Source organism: Ascaphus truei, chromosome 9 (genome assembly GCF_040206685.1).
Source record: "Ascaphus truei isolate aAscTru1 chromosome 9, aAscTru1.hap1, whole genome shotgun sequence".
In the NCBI taxonomy this organism is placed as follows: Eukaryota; Metazoa; Chordata; class Amphibia; order Anura; family Ascaphidae; genus Ascaphus; species Ascaphus truei.
The window spans coordinates 39,975,929-39,992,465 of record NC_134491.1 but is presented as its reverse complement, the minus strand read 5'-3'; the positions used below and the strand labels follow the sequence as shown (position 1 = coordinate 39,992,465).

The following is a 16,537-nucleotide window of genomic DNA, read 5'->3' as shown; positions in this document are numbered from 1 at the left end:
GTAGTCGTGGGGTTGAGCTGGGATTTTAATTGCCATTTTAGAAAAAAATTCATTTTTTGTCATTAATATGTGCAATTCATGAAAATGCCTTTGTTTCCCAGCTTGTCTTACTCCCTTGTACTCCCCCTCCCCACACACACTCAATTACCCCCTGCCCACACCCACACAACTCCACACATACACACAACTCCCCACACACACAGATAACACACACATACGCAACTCCTCACATACACAACACTCACAATTCCACACAACTCCACACACACACACACACACACACACACACACACACACACACACACACACACACACACACACACACACACACACACACACACACACACACACACACACACACACACACACACACACACACAACTTCACACACATAAGTCCACACAGGCTTGTTTATTATTAAGGCCAACAAAAATCTGACTCATCTATATATATAAAACTCAAATGTTTGTCTGTCAGGATGTTTGTCTGTGGGTTTGTGCGTTTTGAGATTGGTTGGAGGCCGGCCACGCCTTTCGCTGTAGCGCTCTCCCATTGGCTGTGGGGCGGGGTTTGCGGTGACGTCCCAGACAGGGAAACTTCAACCGCCGGTTGCCCTTCTCACTCGGTGCTTCTTCTCCTCACCCCGTGGTCCCTCCTGTTCCCCTCCGCTTTCGCTCTCTCTCTCTAAATATATAAAAGTTTGTTTGTTGGGTTTGTGGTCAAGCTCTCCGTCACAGTCAGTGCCCGCACCGAAGTCCAGCTGCCGAACCAACTGCCCTGCATACCACAGACCACAGTGAGTGCACGCAGTGACCTCCGCCACCGGGAACCAGCCCCCATGCCCGCCCCAGCAGCGCACCACCGCCACCCCTGTGAGCTGGGAACAGAGCTGTGCAAGGGGGGGGGGAGCGTGTGGGGGGGGATGTGCGGGGGGGGGGGGGGGGAGCTGTGCAGAGGGGGGGTGCCCCAGCTGTGCAGGGGGGGACACAGAGCTGTGAAGGGGGGCGGGGAACGCAGCTGAGAAGGGGGTGGGGGGGTGCTGTGCAGGAGGGGGGGCAGAGCTGTGAAGGGGGGAAATGGAGCAGTGAACGCAGCTGTGAACAGGGGGGGGCTGGAGCTGATAACGGGGGGGCACCTTCATGTCAAGGGGGAACAGATTCATGTGAACGGGGGAGAAAGAGAAAGGGGCGAGAGAGAGGGGAATGGGGAGAGAAAGACAGAGAGAGAGGGACGAGCGGAGAAAGAGACAGGGGGAGTAGAGAGGGGAGGGGGCGGAAAAATGAAATCCTGGGCAACGCCGGGTATATCAACTAGTCACTAATATTTGAGCCTTATTTATTTTGTTTGTTTTTGCTAAATAAAAAATATTTTTTATCTTCTTGTTCTATTTTTTTATATCTTCAAGACAATTGGATATTATTTCTACTGAAGCTGAAAAAGGGTAGAGTACCTGCTCACGCGCCTTAAATTCCTACCAGACACCTAACTAACTCTGCATTCAAGGTGCCGTTTGTACTGCGTTACTACCTGACCTTCGTTACTTACCTGACTACCTTAGTTCCCTTCTTAAAGCGCAGTTTATGAGTAGCTCTGCTGAGGCGAATTCTTCCATAACGCTATAAAACCAGCACAGCACAGAACCTCCATCTGCCTCAGGCATGCCTTCAGGTGAGGTAAAAATGTCACGGATTGTCATACAACGACAACAAACATCATTTTTGCTTCTCTCTCACATGGCACAAGCTGATTTGGCAGACATTGTACACATTTGGGTCCGAGTGCATTATTTAGTATGGGATTACAACTTTTGTGGGTTTCCAAATCCAAATGTTTTCCAAGAACCATTTTTCTATAGGTAAAACTGTGATTTTGCACTACAAATTTATTCAGTTTAATTGGCTTTTTTCTAAATATTATATTGGCATTAAAATTGTATGACTATTTGTAGATTTGGATATGAGTAAAGTGTGTCAGCAGCAGCTAAGGGATGTTCTATTCTGCATGCGCGTGCTACACCATATATGTGTGTGTGTGTGTGTGTGTGTGTGTGTGTGTGTGTGTGTGTGTGTGTGTGTGTGTGTGTGTGTGTGTGTGTGTGTGTGTGTGTGTGTGTGTGTGTGTGTGTGTGTGTGTGTGTGTGTGTGATTTTTATTGTGCACCGTTTTTTTTATTTGAAAAATATTATCTATTACATTATTAACTCATACACACACACACATGCACACATGCACACATACACACACAGACAACTTGTCTGTCGCTCACCTTATAGACACAAAAAGCGTGCGGCACATGCACACGCGTTCGCATGGCCGCACACTCTATAGAACAGCCCTAAGCCTCAGTACCTCTCCAATAGCCTAGAAAGAACAATGTCTTTACTGCTGCTGTCTTAAGCCCAGATCCACAGAGACCTGCTAACTCCATGCTAATAATGGGCCGTTATCAAAATCATTACCGACTGTTATTTTCCCTGAGGTTAATGAATATCCACAAAGCTAATTATATGTAAAACAAGGTTGTTATATATCTCATTAGCATAAGCAAAACACCATGTTAAGTTAGCAGTACCTGGTGTTGGCTTCATATACTATGGCCAGCATCATATACCATGGACAGTGTCATATACCATGACCAGCGTCATATACCATAACCAGCGTCCTATACCATAACCAGCGTCCTATACCATGACCAGCATCATATACCATGGCCAGCATCATATACCATGGCCAGAATCATATACCATGGCCAGCACCATATACCATGGCCAGAATCATATACCATGGCCAGAATCATATACCATGGCCAGCATCATATACCATGGCCAGAAACATATACCATGGCCAGCATCATATACCATGGCCAGAATCATATACCATGGCCAGCATCATATACCATGGCCAGAATCATATACCATGGCCAGAATCATATACCATGGCCAGCATCATATACCATGGCCAGAAACATATACCATGGCCAGAATCATATACCATGGCCAGAATCATATACCATGGCCAGAAACATATATCCTGGCCAGAAACATATACCATGGCCAGAATCATATACCATGGCCAGAATCATATACTGCACCGACACACTTTATTCGAGCAAATACCCAGTATGTACCTGGCAGATACCTGGAATGCGCCGCTCCTCACCTCTGACAAGCCCCGTTGCGTTTGCCTTCCCAGCCTGGGTTCATGCCTGGCTGACGGGCGGCTGATCTGTTAAATGATAATGATTAGGATTTAATAGGCTGCAATGCTTCGCGTGTCTACCAGGTGGCATAAATTCATGAATTGTAATGCAGTATATATATATATATACTGTGCAGTATTGCAGCCAGCGGGAATAAAATGCTTCAATCCCTGCCTGGAAAATACCTCAATGCACTCGGGCAGAAAACAGTCACAAACCTCAATACACCCGGGTATACCCGAATTCGTGGGACTAGCCGAGCTCGAATAAAGTGTGTCGCCAGTGTACCATGGCCAGAATCATATACCATGGCCAGAATCATATACCATGGCCAGAATCATATACCATGGCCAGAATCATATACCATGGCCAGAAACATATACCATGGCCAGAAACATATACCATGGCCAGAAACATATACCATGGCCAGAAACATATACCATGGCCAGAATCATAGACCATGGCCAGAATCATATACCATGGCCAGAAACATATACCATGGCCAGAATCATATACCATGGCCAGAATCATATACCATGGCCAGAAACATATACCATGGCCAGAAACATATACCATGGCCAGAATCATATACCATGGCCAGAAACATATACCATGGCCAGAATCATATACCATGGCCAGAATCATATACCATGGCCAGAATCATATACCATGGCCAGAAACATATACCATGGCCAGAATCATATACCATGGCCAGAATCATATACCATGGCCAGAATCATATACCATGGCCAGAATCATATACCATGGCCAGAAACATATACCATGGCCAGAAACATATACCATGGCCAGAATCATATACCATGGCCAGAAACATATACCATGGCCAGAATCATATACCATGGCCAGAATCATATACCATGGCCAGAATCATATACCATGGCCAGAATCATATACCATGGCCAGAAACATATACCATGGCCAGAATCATATACCATGGCCAGCGTCATATACCATGACCAGCGTCACATACCATGGCCAGCATCATATACAATGACCAGCGTCACATACCTTGGCCAGAATCATATACCATGAACAGAAACATATACCATGGCCAGAATCATATACCATGGCCAGAAACATATACCATGGCCAGCGTCATATACCATGGCCAGAATCATATACCATGGCCAGAAACATATACCATGGCCAGAATCATATACCATGGCCAGAATCATATACCATGGCCAGAAACATATACCATGGCCAGAATCATATACCATGGCCAGAAACATATACCATGGCAAGAATCATATACCATGGCCAGCATCATATACCATGACCAGCGTCATATACCAGGGCCAGCGTCATATACCATGGCCAGCGTCATATACCATGACCAGCGTCATATACCATGACCAGCATCATATACCATGGCCAGCGTGACGCCGGACATACCTAAAAGGGCCGTTGTTCTCATCATGAGAGAGAGAAAGAGAAAGACTATTTCACTAGTGTCCCAAGGGAGATATATACCTCTTATAAACATAAAAACCTGTGCAATAAAAGAATTTCCCTCTCTCTTGTATGTATGTCAGGGTCTGGATGGGAGTAACACCACCTTTAGGTACAGTACACCTTAACTAAAGTCAAGCTAAATCCCTATATAATGGACCTTTGTGGCTACGTGTTATGTATATATGCTCTTTTGCATATATTTTATTGTTGCTTTATTTTTTTAATTATGCATATGTATGGAACAATTAAAAAATATATATTATTAATAATTTCATTGAAAATACAATTGTGCTGTTGATTAATATCTCTAGAAGAATAATTACACAATAATACAAATACGCTATTTCTCTGTTAACATATTTTCACTTACATTTTTTGTTTCTCTACAAGGTAATTATGTGGAAGGCAACGCCAAAAAAAATCAAATACCTAAATGAAATAATGTCACCATAATTGTCAACATTAACCCCACAAACAAGCACTTGAATGGGATAATTCTCTTAAAAGCCTGAAATCTCACGTAGAGGTAATGTGTGAAATGAAAAATAAGTGCCTTAGAGCCTTTGCATGCCTGTAAAGAATAGAATAGAAATGTGCAACTTTATTCTTATACAGATAAATTTGTTTTTGCGCGTCATATTCATACACTGCACATATCTGGGTACATCTTTAGTATAAACACAATCCCAGAGAGCTCAGAACCCCAAAACCCACCACATCATACTGTATATATATATATATATATATACAAAAAGAAAAAACAAGAAGTGGCGCCTATTTGATGACTATACCAACAATTGATAATAGGTATGACTGTGAAGAACTAGTAAACCAATAAAATAAAAGAGTAAGTTTAAACAATTATAAGTATCAAATAATAAAAATAAAAATAAAATAAAACATATATATATATATATATATATATAAAAATGTAAATACAACTGTATGCTCATCTGCATGTCTTAGGCAGGTCTGCAACCCCGCCTCTCCCCATTATCACCAAGCACACAGCACTTCCACTGCAGCAAGGGATTCTGGGAAATGACATGCAAATGAGCACACAGTGCCACTTTTTGCTTCAAAAACCATATATATATATATATATATATATATATATATATATATATATATATATACATGTATGTATATATATATATATATATATATATATATATATATATATATATATATATATATATATATATAAACATGTAGAGGTATCAGTACCGTGTTAGCCGAGCTTCAATAATCAAAAAATAAATAGATGATACCGTTCTGTGGCTAACGAAATGCTTTTATTTGTGCGCGCTTTCGAGATACACTGATCTCTTCTTCCAGCGATGTTACAATGAATGAAGCAAAAGGTATACTTAAAAACAGTGTCTCTTGGAATGTTATCTGTGCTGTTCCTTCCCCCGGTGTGGATAACATTCCAAGAGACACTGTTTTTAAGTTTACCTTTTGCTTCATTCATTGTAACATCGCTGGAAGAAGAGATCAGTGTATCTCGAAAGCTCGCACAAATAAAAGCATTTCGTTAGCCACAGAACGGTATCATCTATTTATTTTTTGATTATATATATATATATATATATATATATATATATATATATATATATATAAAACCCATCAACTAATAAGGACATAGTCAATAGCTATCAAAGATAAAAAATTAAATAAAATGTGTAAAAAAAATATATAAAAATTGTATAGAAGATACAAAAACCAGTCCCAGATCACTGTCCTCCAGAGTCTTTGCAGCCTGCTTGAGGGGAACACCGCTCCCTTGAAGATATCTATAGGAAAAACAAACAAAAACCAGGCGCACTCATAGTGTAGTAAGGTTACAAATTTATATGGGACTGGAATTAAAATATGAACTGTGCACTCACAAACGGATCAATAAAAATCGCCAGTATGAGATAATATCTCAATCGCCAACAACTGCAGCAGGAACCCAGCTGTGCCTCCGGTGTAGAGCAGTATCCCGTCTCCGAGCAGGGGGGCCAGGTGGTAGCGGTAGGCACTCCGTGTATCGGAAGCAGGATACACACACATATATATACAGTATATAAATAAAAGCACGTGTGTGTATATGTATTTATATATATATGTATATATATATGTATATTAGTGTCAAAAGGAGTGCTATTGGGTGTGGACAAATGTATACAACAAAAGACAGAAAAGCCCAATGCTACATCCAATGTGACAAAAATACACAGTGAAATACTTAATATTCTCTTGAATAAGGGTCATTTAGTTACACCTTTTGGTCAAAGCGTTATAAGCCTGTAGCCCCATCAAGGCATGCCCAGTAAGCAGGTCCTAACACTACCTGTGCAAATTCTCATTTACCTCTGCTGGAGGGAGGATGGCCCCCATGGACCAGTAATGCACACCAACATGAAAAAAACCTGCTACTTAAAAGGTGGGGTGGGGGAGGGGGGGGGAGTTTAAACCCTGGGAGGAGGGGACACTAACCTCCAAACAACTGCCACCAGCTGTGATATATATGTGTGATGTGGGGGATTTGGGGGTTCGGAGCTTGCTGGGATTGTGTTTATTAATTTGATTTTCATCTGGTATCAGCTGTTTGGAGGATAGTGGCTCCCCCCCTCTGGGCTGTTTGGAGGATAGTGGCTCCCCCTCTCAGGGCTGTTTGGAGGATAGTGGCTCCCCCTCTCAGGGCTGTTTGGAGGATAGTGGCTCCCCCTCTCAGGGCTGTTTGGAGGATTGTGGCTCCCCCTCTCAGGGCTGTTTGGAGGATAGTGGCTCCCCCTCTCAGGGCTGTTTGGAGGATAGTGGCTCCCCCTCTCAGGGCTGTTTGGAGGATAGTGGCTCCCTCTCTCAGGGCTGTTTGGAGGATAGTGGCTCCCCCTCTCATGGCTGTTTGGAGAATAGTGGCTCCCCCTCTCAGGGCTGTTTGGAGGATAGTGGCTCCCCCTCTCAGGGCTGTTTGGAGGATAGTGGCTCCCCCTCTCAGGGCTGTTTGGAGGATAGTGGCTCCCCCTCTCATGGCTGTTTGGAGGATAGTGGCTCCCCCTCTCAGGGCTGTTTGGAGGATAGTGGCTCCCCCTCTCAGGGCTGTTTGGAGGATAGTGGCTCCCCCTCTCAGGGCTGTTTGGAGGATAGTGGCTCCCCCTCTCAGGGCTGTTTGGAGGATAGTGGCTCCCCCTCTCAGGGTTGAAGCTCCCCCCTCCCCACTTTTTAAGAAGCAGGATTTTAACTAAATGACCCTTATTCAGGAGAATATATAAGCATTTCACTGGGTGTTTTTGTCACATTGGATGTACCTTTGGGCTTGTCTCTCTTTTGTTGTATACATCTTTAGTATAAATTTCAAAACTTTTTTTTGGCAGGTGTCCCAAACCCATAAAAACTGGATGTGATAAAACCAGAACTTACTAAAACTCAGCAATACTCATTTCTCTCTAGTGTCTGAGCCTGTGCTCTGCATGCTAGGGATTGTTCATTAAGTAAACATTATAATTTTTTGCAGTGATACCTGTACTAGAAACAGTTTCTTGTAGTGGCAAGATGAGATCCAAACACAGGAAGAATACCACACCCAAAGTCCATCAACGAACAGGTTCAGGGCAGAAAGTACTTTTTCTGTATCATAGTTTCATAGGTTATTATAATGATTCTTATAATTTATTTATAATGCGCCAGTATATTCTGCAGTGCTGTAAAATAAGTAACAAACATGAACATACTGTAAAAATGTTCCATAAAGTTGTGATATAAAGTCTCTCCTCCCTCTCCCTCTCCCTCCCCTCTGGTGTTAGACTTGCACCGGCAGTTGTCCAACAAGAGGACCCACCCCTCAAGGTAAGGGGATGGTTTGTATGCGTGTGTGTGTGTGTTAGGATGGGGAGGTAATTGTGTTAAATAGGTGGGGTAAAGAGAGAGAGAGCCAGGTGGGAGGCAAGAGATGGGGGGTCTCGCAAGGCCACCAACACTAGGCGGGTGGGGAGGCAAAGGCAGCAGAAACTCTAGTCCTGGGCCCCTGGGAAAGCTGTCTGCAGTCCTGGCTGCGGTGCGAACACCAGGACGGCAGAACGACACCTTGAAGAACTACATCTATTAATACGTGCCTTGTCTCAGGACATTGGATTGTAAGCTATAAAGGCAAGGTGTTTGTGTCTGAAAGATATGTACAATGCCACGTCTACTGTTAGCTCATTGTAACAAAATAACAAATACACACATTATATATATATATATATATATATATATACACACACACACACACACACACTTTTTATTAAAATGCAATATATATTTGATTTAATCAGAGTATTTTGGACTTGCTCACTCACTTCTTATGGCAGCACAAAAGTTTGATTCATCTGAGAAAGCGCTTAAAGAATTTATTTTATATTTACCACACAAACAATCATCTCTAGATTTACATTGTTGTTGATTTGTGCCTGTACACATAAATCATTTTAGTATTAAAAAGAAAATAGATGTGTGTACGATTCCCTGAAAATCAACATTTAAAAAATGCACCACAAGAGGAATATTTTACTGGAATAAATGTAATAAAATGATATTAGTCATCAGGTCTGTACTCCACTGAACACTGTTCAGACTTACAAATACTGGGACAATTTCATTTGTACTGCATGCATAACCACATTGTTTAGAAATGCGACTAACCCCTGCATTTATTTCCAATGTTTAATGGCATACAGTATGAACGTATTCTGTGCACATAAAGACATTCCACACGTCATTTACTTAAGATGCATTTATAGTTTTACATATAGAAAAAGAGAAAACACTTAAACAAAAGTATGCAAACTTTAAAGTTTATTCATTGTATAGTAACAACTGAACCTTTAAGTAATAATTCTGGAGCCATCCTGAAAAAAACACTAAAACAAAACTGCTACCATCAATATTATTGGACCAAATGTAAGATAGACTAAATGATTCCAATAGTCACATTTCCATTACACAAGCTGCACGGTACTGTAAAGCTTAACGGGATTATTCTTTCTCAGCCGAAGCGGCCGGTAGGGCTGGTTTTCAGTTGAAATTCACCATTAAAGTTAATGCTGAAAATGCTGAAATGCCGAAAATGGTCCGATTGGCTGATACAGGATGAACCCCTAAATCACGTGTGTGACTGATGACACTCTGTGGTGATGTCTGGTGTGCTCTGGGGTAGAATAATGATGAACTCTGCCCCAGTACAAGTAATAGGACTTCCTTGCATATGGATGTGACTTTATCCAGAATGGGTAATATGTGAATTTTCCAAGGCCATTAGAAGTTTATGCGGGATTCGGAACCGGGTCCCTTAACTTCCAAAGTAGGGGCACCACCATTACCACAGCTTCTTCAGAAAACATTTCTTCTAACATACAACTGTACATTGACATTTTCAGGATCAAGGTACTGCCCCATGAGACGGCCCAAGGTACTGCCCCATGAGACGGCCCAAGGTACTGCCCCATGAGACGACCCAAGGTACTGCCCCATGAGACGGCCCAAGGTGCTGACAATTGAATTCAAACCAGACTCCCTCACTTTGAAGGCACTGACATTACTAGTAGAAGACTTCTTCTCATACCAGTAGATAGGTAAATGTTTCAGATAATAATGCATTATTATTATAGGCTGTCCTATAATCAATGCAACAGATATCTAAAGCAGATACAACCCTTCTCTTCTCCCTCTGCAGCACTCCCTTTTCTGGATAGCTGAAGGAAGCAGTCATCAAACCTCTTCTAAATAAACCTTCATTAGACCCGATTGCATGGCTAATTACAGGCCTGTATCAAACCTTCCATTCCCAGGGAAGGTTATTGAGAAAGTGGTGGCAACATAACTGGAAACCCATCTATAAACCCATGATATTTATGACCCATTCCAGTCAGGATTCAAAAGACAACATAGCACTGAAACAGCTCTGGTTTGTGCGCTAAATGATCTGATGGCGAGAGACTGAGATGACTATTCGATCTTAGTACTTAGCTCATTTACTCTCTGAAGCCTTTGATATAGTGGACCATGGGATCGAATTGGAGCGCCTGAAGGAGTTCTGTGAACTGGGTGGCACAGTTCTCAGCTAGTTCAGATCTTTTGTCACTAATTATTTATTTATATAAATGACCACCGTGGCGTTACTCCAGTACTGACCAGGGCAATGACCCACCTACCTGATCTCCGCTTGTTCCTGTATGAGATGAGGTGTGAGCGTTCCACTCCTGCAGCACTTACCTGATCTCCGGTTGTTCCTGTATGATACGAGGTGTGGGTGTTCCACTCTTGCAGCACATACCTGATCTCCGGCTGTTCCTGTATGAGACGAGGTGTGGGTGTTCCACTCTTGCAGCACGTACCTGATCTCCGGCTGTTCCTGTATGAGACGAGGTGTAGGTGGTTCCACTCTTGCAGCACGTACCTGATCTCCGCTTGTTCCTGTTTGAGTCGAGGTGTGGGGGTTCCACTCCTGCAGCATGTACCTGATCTCCGCTCGCTCCTGTATGAGATGAGGTGTGGGGGTTCCACACCTGCAGCACTTACCTGATCTCTGCTTGTTCCTGTGTGAGATGAGGTGTGGGGGTTCCACTCCTGCAGCACTTAACTGATCTCCGCTTGTTCCTGTATGAGATGAGGTGTGGGGGTTCCACTCCTGCAGCACTTACCTGATCTCCGCTCGCTCCTGTATGAGACGAGGTGTGGAGGTTCCACTCCTGCAGCACTTACCTGATCTCCGCTCGTTCCTGTATGAGACGAGGTGTGGGGGTTCCACTCCTGCAGCACTTACCTGATTTCCGCTCGCTCCTGTATGAGATGAGGTGTGGGGGTTCCACTCCTGCAGCACTTACCTGATCTCCGCTTGTTCCTGTATGAGACGAGGTGTGGGCGTTCCACTCCTGCAACACTTACCTGATCTCCGCTTGTTCCTGTATGAGACGAGGTGTGGGCGTTCCACTCCTGCAGCACTTACCTGATCTCCGCTTGTTCCTGTATGAGACGAGGTGTGGGCGTTCCAATCCTGCAGCACTTATTTTATCTCCGCTTGTTCCTGTATGACTCGAGGTGTGGGGGTTCCACTCCTGCAGCACTTACCTGATCTCTGCTTGTTCCTGTATGAGATGAGGTGTGGGGGTTCCACTCCTGCAGCACTTACCTGATCTCCGCTCGCTCCTGTATGAGATGAGGTGTGGGGGTTCCACTCCTGCAGCACTTACCTGATCTCTGCTTGTTCCTGTATGAGACGAGGTGTGGGGGTTCCACTCCTGCAGCACTTACCTGATCTCCGCTCGCTCCTGTATGAGACGAGGTGTGGGGGTTCCACTCCTGCAGCACTTACCTGATCTCTGCTTGTTCCTGTATGAGACGAGGTGTGGAGGTTCCACTCCTGCAGCACTTACCTGATCTCCACTCGCTCCTGTATGAGACGAGGTGTGGGGGTTCCACTCCTGCAACACTTACCTGATCTCCGCTCGTTCCTGTATGAGATGAGGTGTGGGGGTTCCACTCCTGCAGTACTTAGCTGATCTCTGCTCGCTCCTGTATGAGAGATGAGGTGTGGGGGTTCCACTCCTGCAGCACTTAGCTGATCTCCTCTGTGCGCTGCCATCTTGTCCCCCTACTGCCTGCAGTATTCCCCCCAAATTCAGGCATCTACATCATCAAGGGGGTTGGATCGCGGAGAATGAGTCCCAGTAACTGCTGCAGAACAATATGGCAGCGCGCACAACAGGTAAGTGCTGTAGGCAGCGCAGAGCAGGTAAGTGCTGCAGGCAGCAGGAGGACGATATGGCAGTGCAGAGCAGGTAAGTGCTGCAGGCAGCAGGAGGACGATATGGCAGTGCAGAGCAGGTAAATGCTGCAGGCAGCAGGAGGACGATATGGCAGTGCAGAGCAGGTAAGTGCTGCAGGCAGCAGGAGGACGATATGGCAGTGCAGAGCAGGTAAATGCTGCAGGCAGCAGGAGGACGATATGGCAGTGCAGAGCAGGTAAATGCTGCAGGCAGCAGGAGGACGATATGGCAGTGCAGAGCAGGTAAATGCTGCAGGCAGCAGGAGGACGATATGGCAGTGCAGAGCAGGTAAGTGCTGCAGGCAGCAGGAGGACGATATGGCAGTGCAGAGCAGGTAAATGCTGCAGGCAGCAGGAGGACGATATGGCAGTGCAGAGCAGGTAAATGCTGCAGGCAGCAGGAGGACGATATGGCAGTGCAGAGCAGGTAAATGCTGCAGGCAGCAGGAGGACGATATGGCAGTGCAGAGCAGGTAAATGCTGCAGGCAGCAGGAGGACGATATGGCAGTGCAGATCAGGTAAATGCTGCAGGCAGCAGGAGGACGATATTGCAGTGCAGATCAGGTAAATGCTGCAGGCAGCAGGAGGACGACATGGCAGAGCACAGAGTAGGCAAGTGCTGCAGGACTGGAACCCCCATACCTCCTTTCCCATACATGAGCGAGCGGAGATCAGGTAGGGGGGTTATTGTAACACAAAAAAAGGGACAAAAGCGCTAACGCACATAGTGAAGTTTGTAAAAATATGGGTGTATATTGTTAAGGGTATAATATCTGCGTACATCAGATTAGTTGGTATTAGACATTTCATGTACAATACATGAGTTTACCACACGCCGCACTGCCGCCTCCAGGTCTCAATCTCGCAGCATCCAGGTCAGGTTATCACAGCTGTAGTATGGAACCTCCGCTGTGCTGCTGCCTTCCAATCGATATTTATCCCCACTTGCTGCCGTCACCACCGCTCGCTCCTGGGATCTGCCTCCGACCGCCTCTGTACCTCAGAGCAGTGTGCTGATGGATCACGTGTCCCGCGGGGTTTTGCGACTGGCCGCAAAGGGAGGTTGGGGCGTAAAGCGTGATGGAAGCTTTGCTGCAGTTAGCCGAGTACAGTTATTGGCATGAAAATCAGTCCAGTCCAGTGCAGATATACCACACAGAGTGTGGAGATATTGTTCTAGGGCTATAAAAAACCTTATCCAACGCGTTTCGAAGCTTACGCTTCTTCTTCAGGGATAAAATAAGTTAGGATAAGAGCATATTTATACCCTTAGATCGCCACTGATTGGTCAACATCAGAGACATCTAAACCAATCTGGTTTTCACCATGCATCATCCCACAGATGTGGGTGTTTGAAGTAATTACTTCTTAATATGCTCTGGTTAGTTAACCTTTTCAGTGCTGGTCCATGGGTATATTATTAACACATACATTTTATTATTATTTATTCAACTTATAAAATACATTTAAAAAACACATTAGTAAAATTGCCAATGACTGTGAAAATTTCAAAGGCTCTGAAATAAAACAGACAAGTGTTAATAACACATACAGACATTTTTTACTTTATGTTTGGTATGAATGGGTATCACAGATGTATTTAGATATTTTACATAAAGCCAAGCATTAAGCCTATAAGTGACACATACCTATATGGGGCCTATTTATACTTATTTTTCAATACAGACACCAAAGGTCTATGTTTTCATTTAGACCTCTAGGACCTAAAGATTGCAATTGGTGGATCCAATAAGTTTCTTGGACAGATATATCTTTTATTCGGTCTCCTCCACGTCTATTTTGAGGAATAGTTTTAATCCCTTTGAACCTCAGGGATGAGGGGTCTTTGTTGTGGTGGGTTGAGAAATGGCGACTTACACTATGGGTCTGTAGTGCATGTTTGATATTTCTCACGTGCTCTTGGATACGTGTTTTCAGACAACGTTTAGTGCTGCCTACATATTGTAGGCCGCAGGGGCATTCTAATATGTACACTAGGAATCTTGTATTACAATTGATAAATTCTGTAATATTATACACTTTATGGTCTATGTTCGATCTAAATGTTTTACGTTCAACATGTAGGAGTTTGCATATACAGCATCTCCCACGGGGGAAGTTCCCTACTAGATTATTACTTATCCAGGATTGTGCGACTTTATTTTTTGCAGTTTTCCCAATGTCGCTCGGGACTAATGTATCTTTTAAGCTGCGTGCCTTCCTGTAGATAAATTTGGGGGATGTATTAATGTGTCCACTAAGGATGGGGTCTGTAGATATAATGCCCCAGTGTTTTTTTTATGACTCCTTCTATTTGTCTGTGCATGGAATTGTAATTTGTAATGAACGGGACTACTATCCGGTCCTCATCTACATTTACAGGACTTTTCTTTTTTTGTACCAATAGTTTATTCCTATCTATTTTTCTAACCTTTTCTAGTTCTAGCATAAGTTGTTTATAGTTATATCCTCTTTCTAGGAATCTTAAGAACAGGAATTGGGCTTGTGTTTCGAAATCTTCCTCCTTGCTGCAGTTTCTCTTAATTCTCATAAACTGACCTCCAGGTATATTACTAATCCAAGTTCTTTTATGATTACTGGAGGCCAGTAAGAGGTTGTTCGTATCTACCTTTTTAAAGAAGGTTTTAGTTGTTACCCCTTCTGCCTCTGAGGCCTTTAGATCCAGATCTAGATAGCTGACATTCTGAAATGCTGCAGGCAGCAGGAGGACGATATGGCAGTGCAGATCAGGTAAATGCTGCAGGCAGCAGGAGGACGATATGGCAGTGCAGATCAGGTAAATGCTGCAGGCAGCAGGAGGACGATATGGCAGTGCAGATCAGGTAAATGCTGCAGGCAGCAGGAGGACGATATTGCAGTGCAGATCAGGTAAATGCTGCAGGCAGCAGGAGGACGACATGGCAGAGCACAGAGTAGGCAAGTGCTGCAGGACTGGAACCCCCATACCTCCTTTCCCATACATGAGCGAGCGGAGATCAGGTAGGGGGGTTATTGTACAATCAGAGGATTAATGTTGGGGGAGCCTATTCCGAAGCCCCCTCAGAGATACAGTACACTGTCCCCAGCACTGCAGGACTTTGCCTGTTTGTCCGCGGCGCTAGGCCCAGTAATTCTCGCTACATCTGTATGTCTGTGTCCGGAGCTTTGTTTAGGGCTTGTACCGAGTTGGCCAATCAGAGTAGTAGTGTGAAGGGGTTAAGGCTTGGGGTGCCTGGGGTACAGGGCGACCACACCTTCTAGTCAGTATTTCCTTTTGACACACGTACCACAGCCTAGTATTAATGGGGGAGAGTGACGGGACCCATCTCTGGTTCCGTACTGTGACATTGCGGAAGAAAGCGATTGTTTTAAAGACACATTGCGTGGTGTTCAGTGAGCGCAAACCTCTTCATCATGAGTTGGTAGAAAAAAAAGAAAACATTATTTTTATACTTGCAATCTAGATTTAATTTGTAGTAATTTGTTAAAGAAATGTAGTACATTACCACAGTAGTTTTATATCCATTAAATCAAATAGCTTTTAAAGTAGATTCCACCACATTTGGAGATCAAAATCTGTTCTAACAATAGGAATTATTTAAATGGAACAAATGCATTTGGACATTAATAAAAATACTATTAGAAGAAAAGCTATTTAAAGGAGAGAATTCACAGTGTCTCACACCATGAAATTGTTTCAGTCCCTTCTTTAATTTTTCCATACATCCAAGGATCAATGTGTGAATTCCTAGTGAGCACTTTCATTTGGAGATTTTATTTTAGTACAATTGACATTCGTTTTAGTTGAATGAAATCGTTCCCTACCATTTATAATTCCGACATAATGACACATCAGTTCCAAGTTGTGAGTGAGAGCAAAGTTAATCTAGCACAAGTGTTGGACAGCGCTGTGTAGTACATCCTGCAAGATAGGACTGTAATCACCAAAATATTTCAATTACAAGGGTAAGTTTCAGGTTACATAAGGAATTTTATTGGGGTGATTGTTTCTTAGTTGGATGTATCATGGATAAAAGCACCATTACATTGAATATTATTACTAGATGGGAGAT

At 43.7% G+C, this 16,537-nt stretch overlaps 1 long non-coding RNA gene across 1 annotated transcript in view; it reads right to left on the bottom strand.

Annotated features, from left to right (window-relative positions):
• Positions 1-520: 520 nt before the first annotated feature.
• The window catches only part of LOC142502269 (uncharacterized), a 112,398-nt gene continuing 96,381 nt past the window's right edge, over positions 521-16,537 (bottom strand). Inside the window, exon 3 of the long non-coding RNA XR_012803705.1 lies at positions 521-682. This is a non-coding gene — a long non-coding RNA (uncharacterized LOC142502269). The remainder of the gene's footprint in view (positions 683-16,537) is intronic.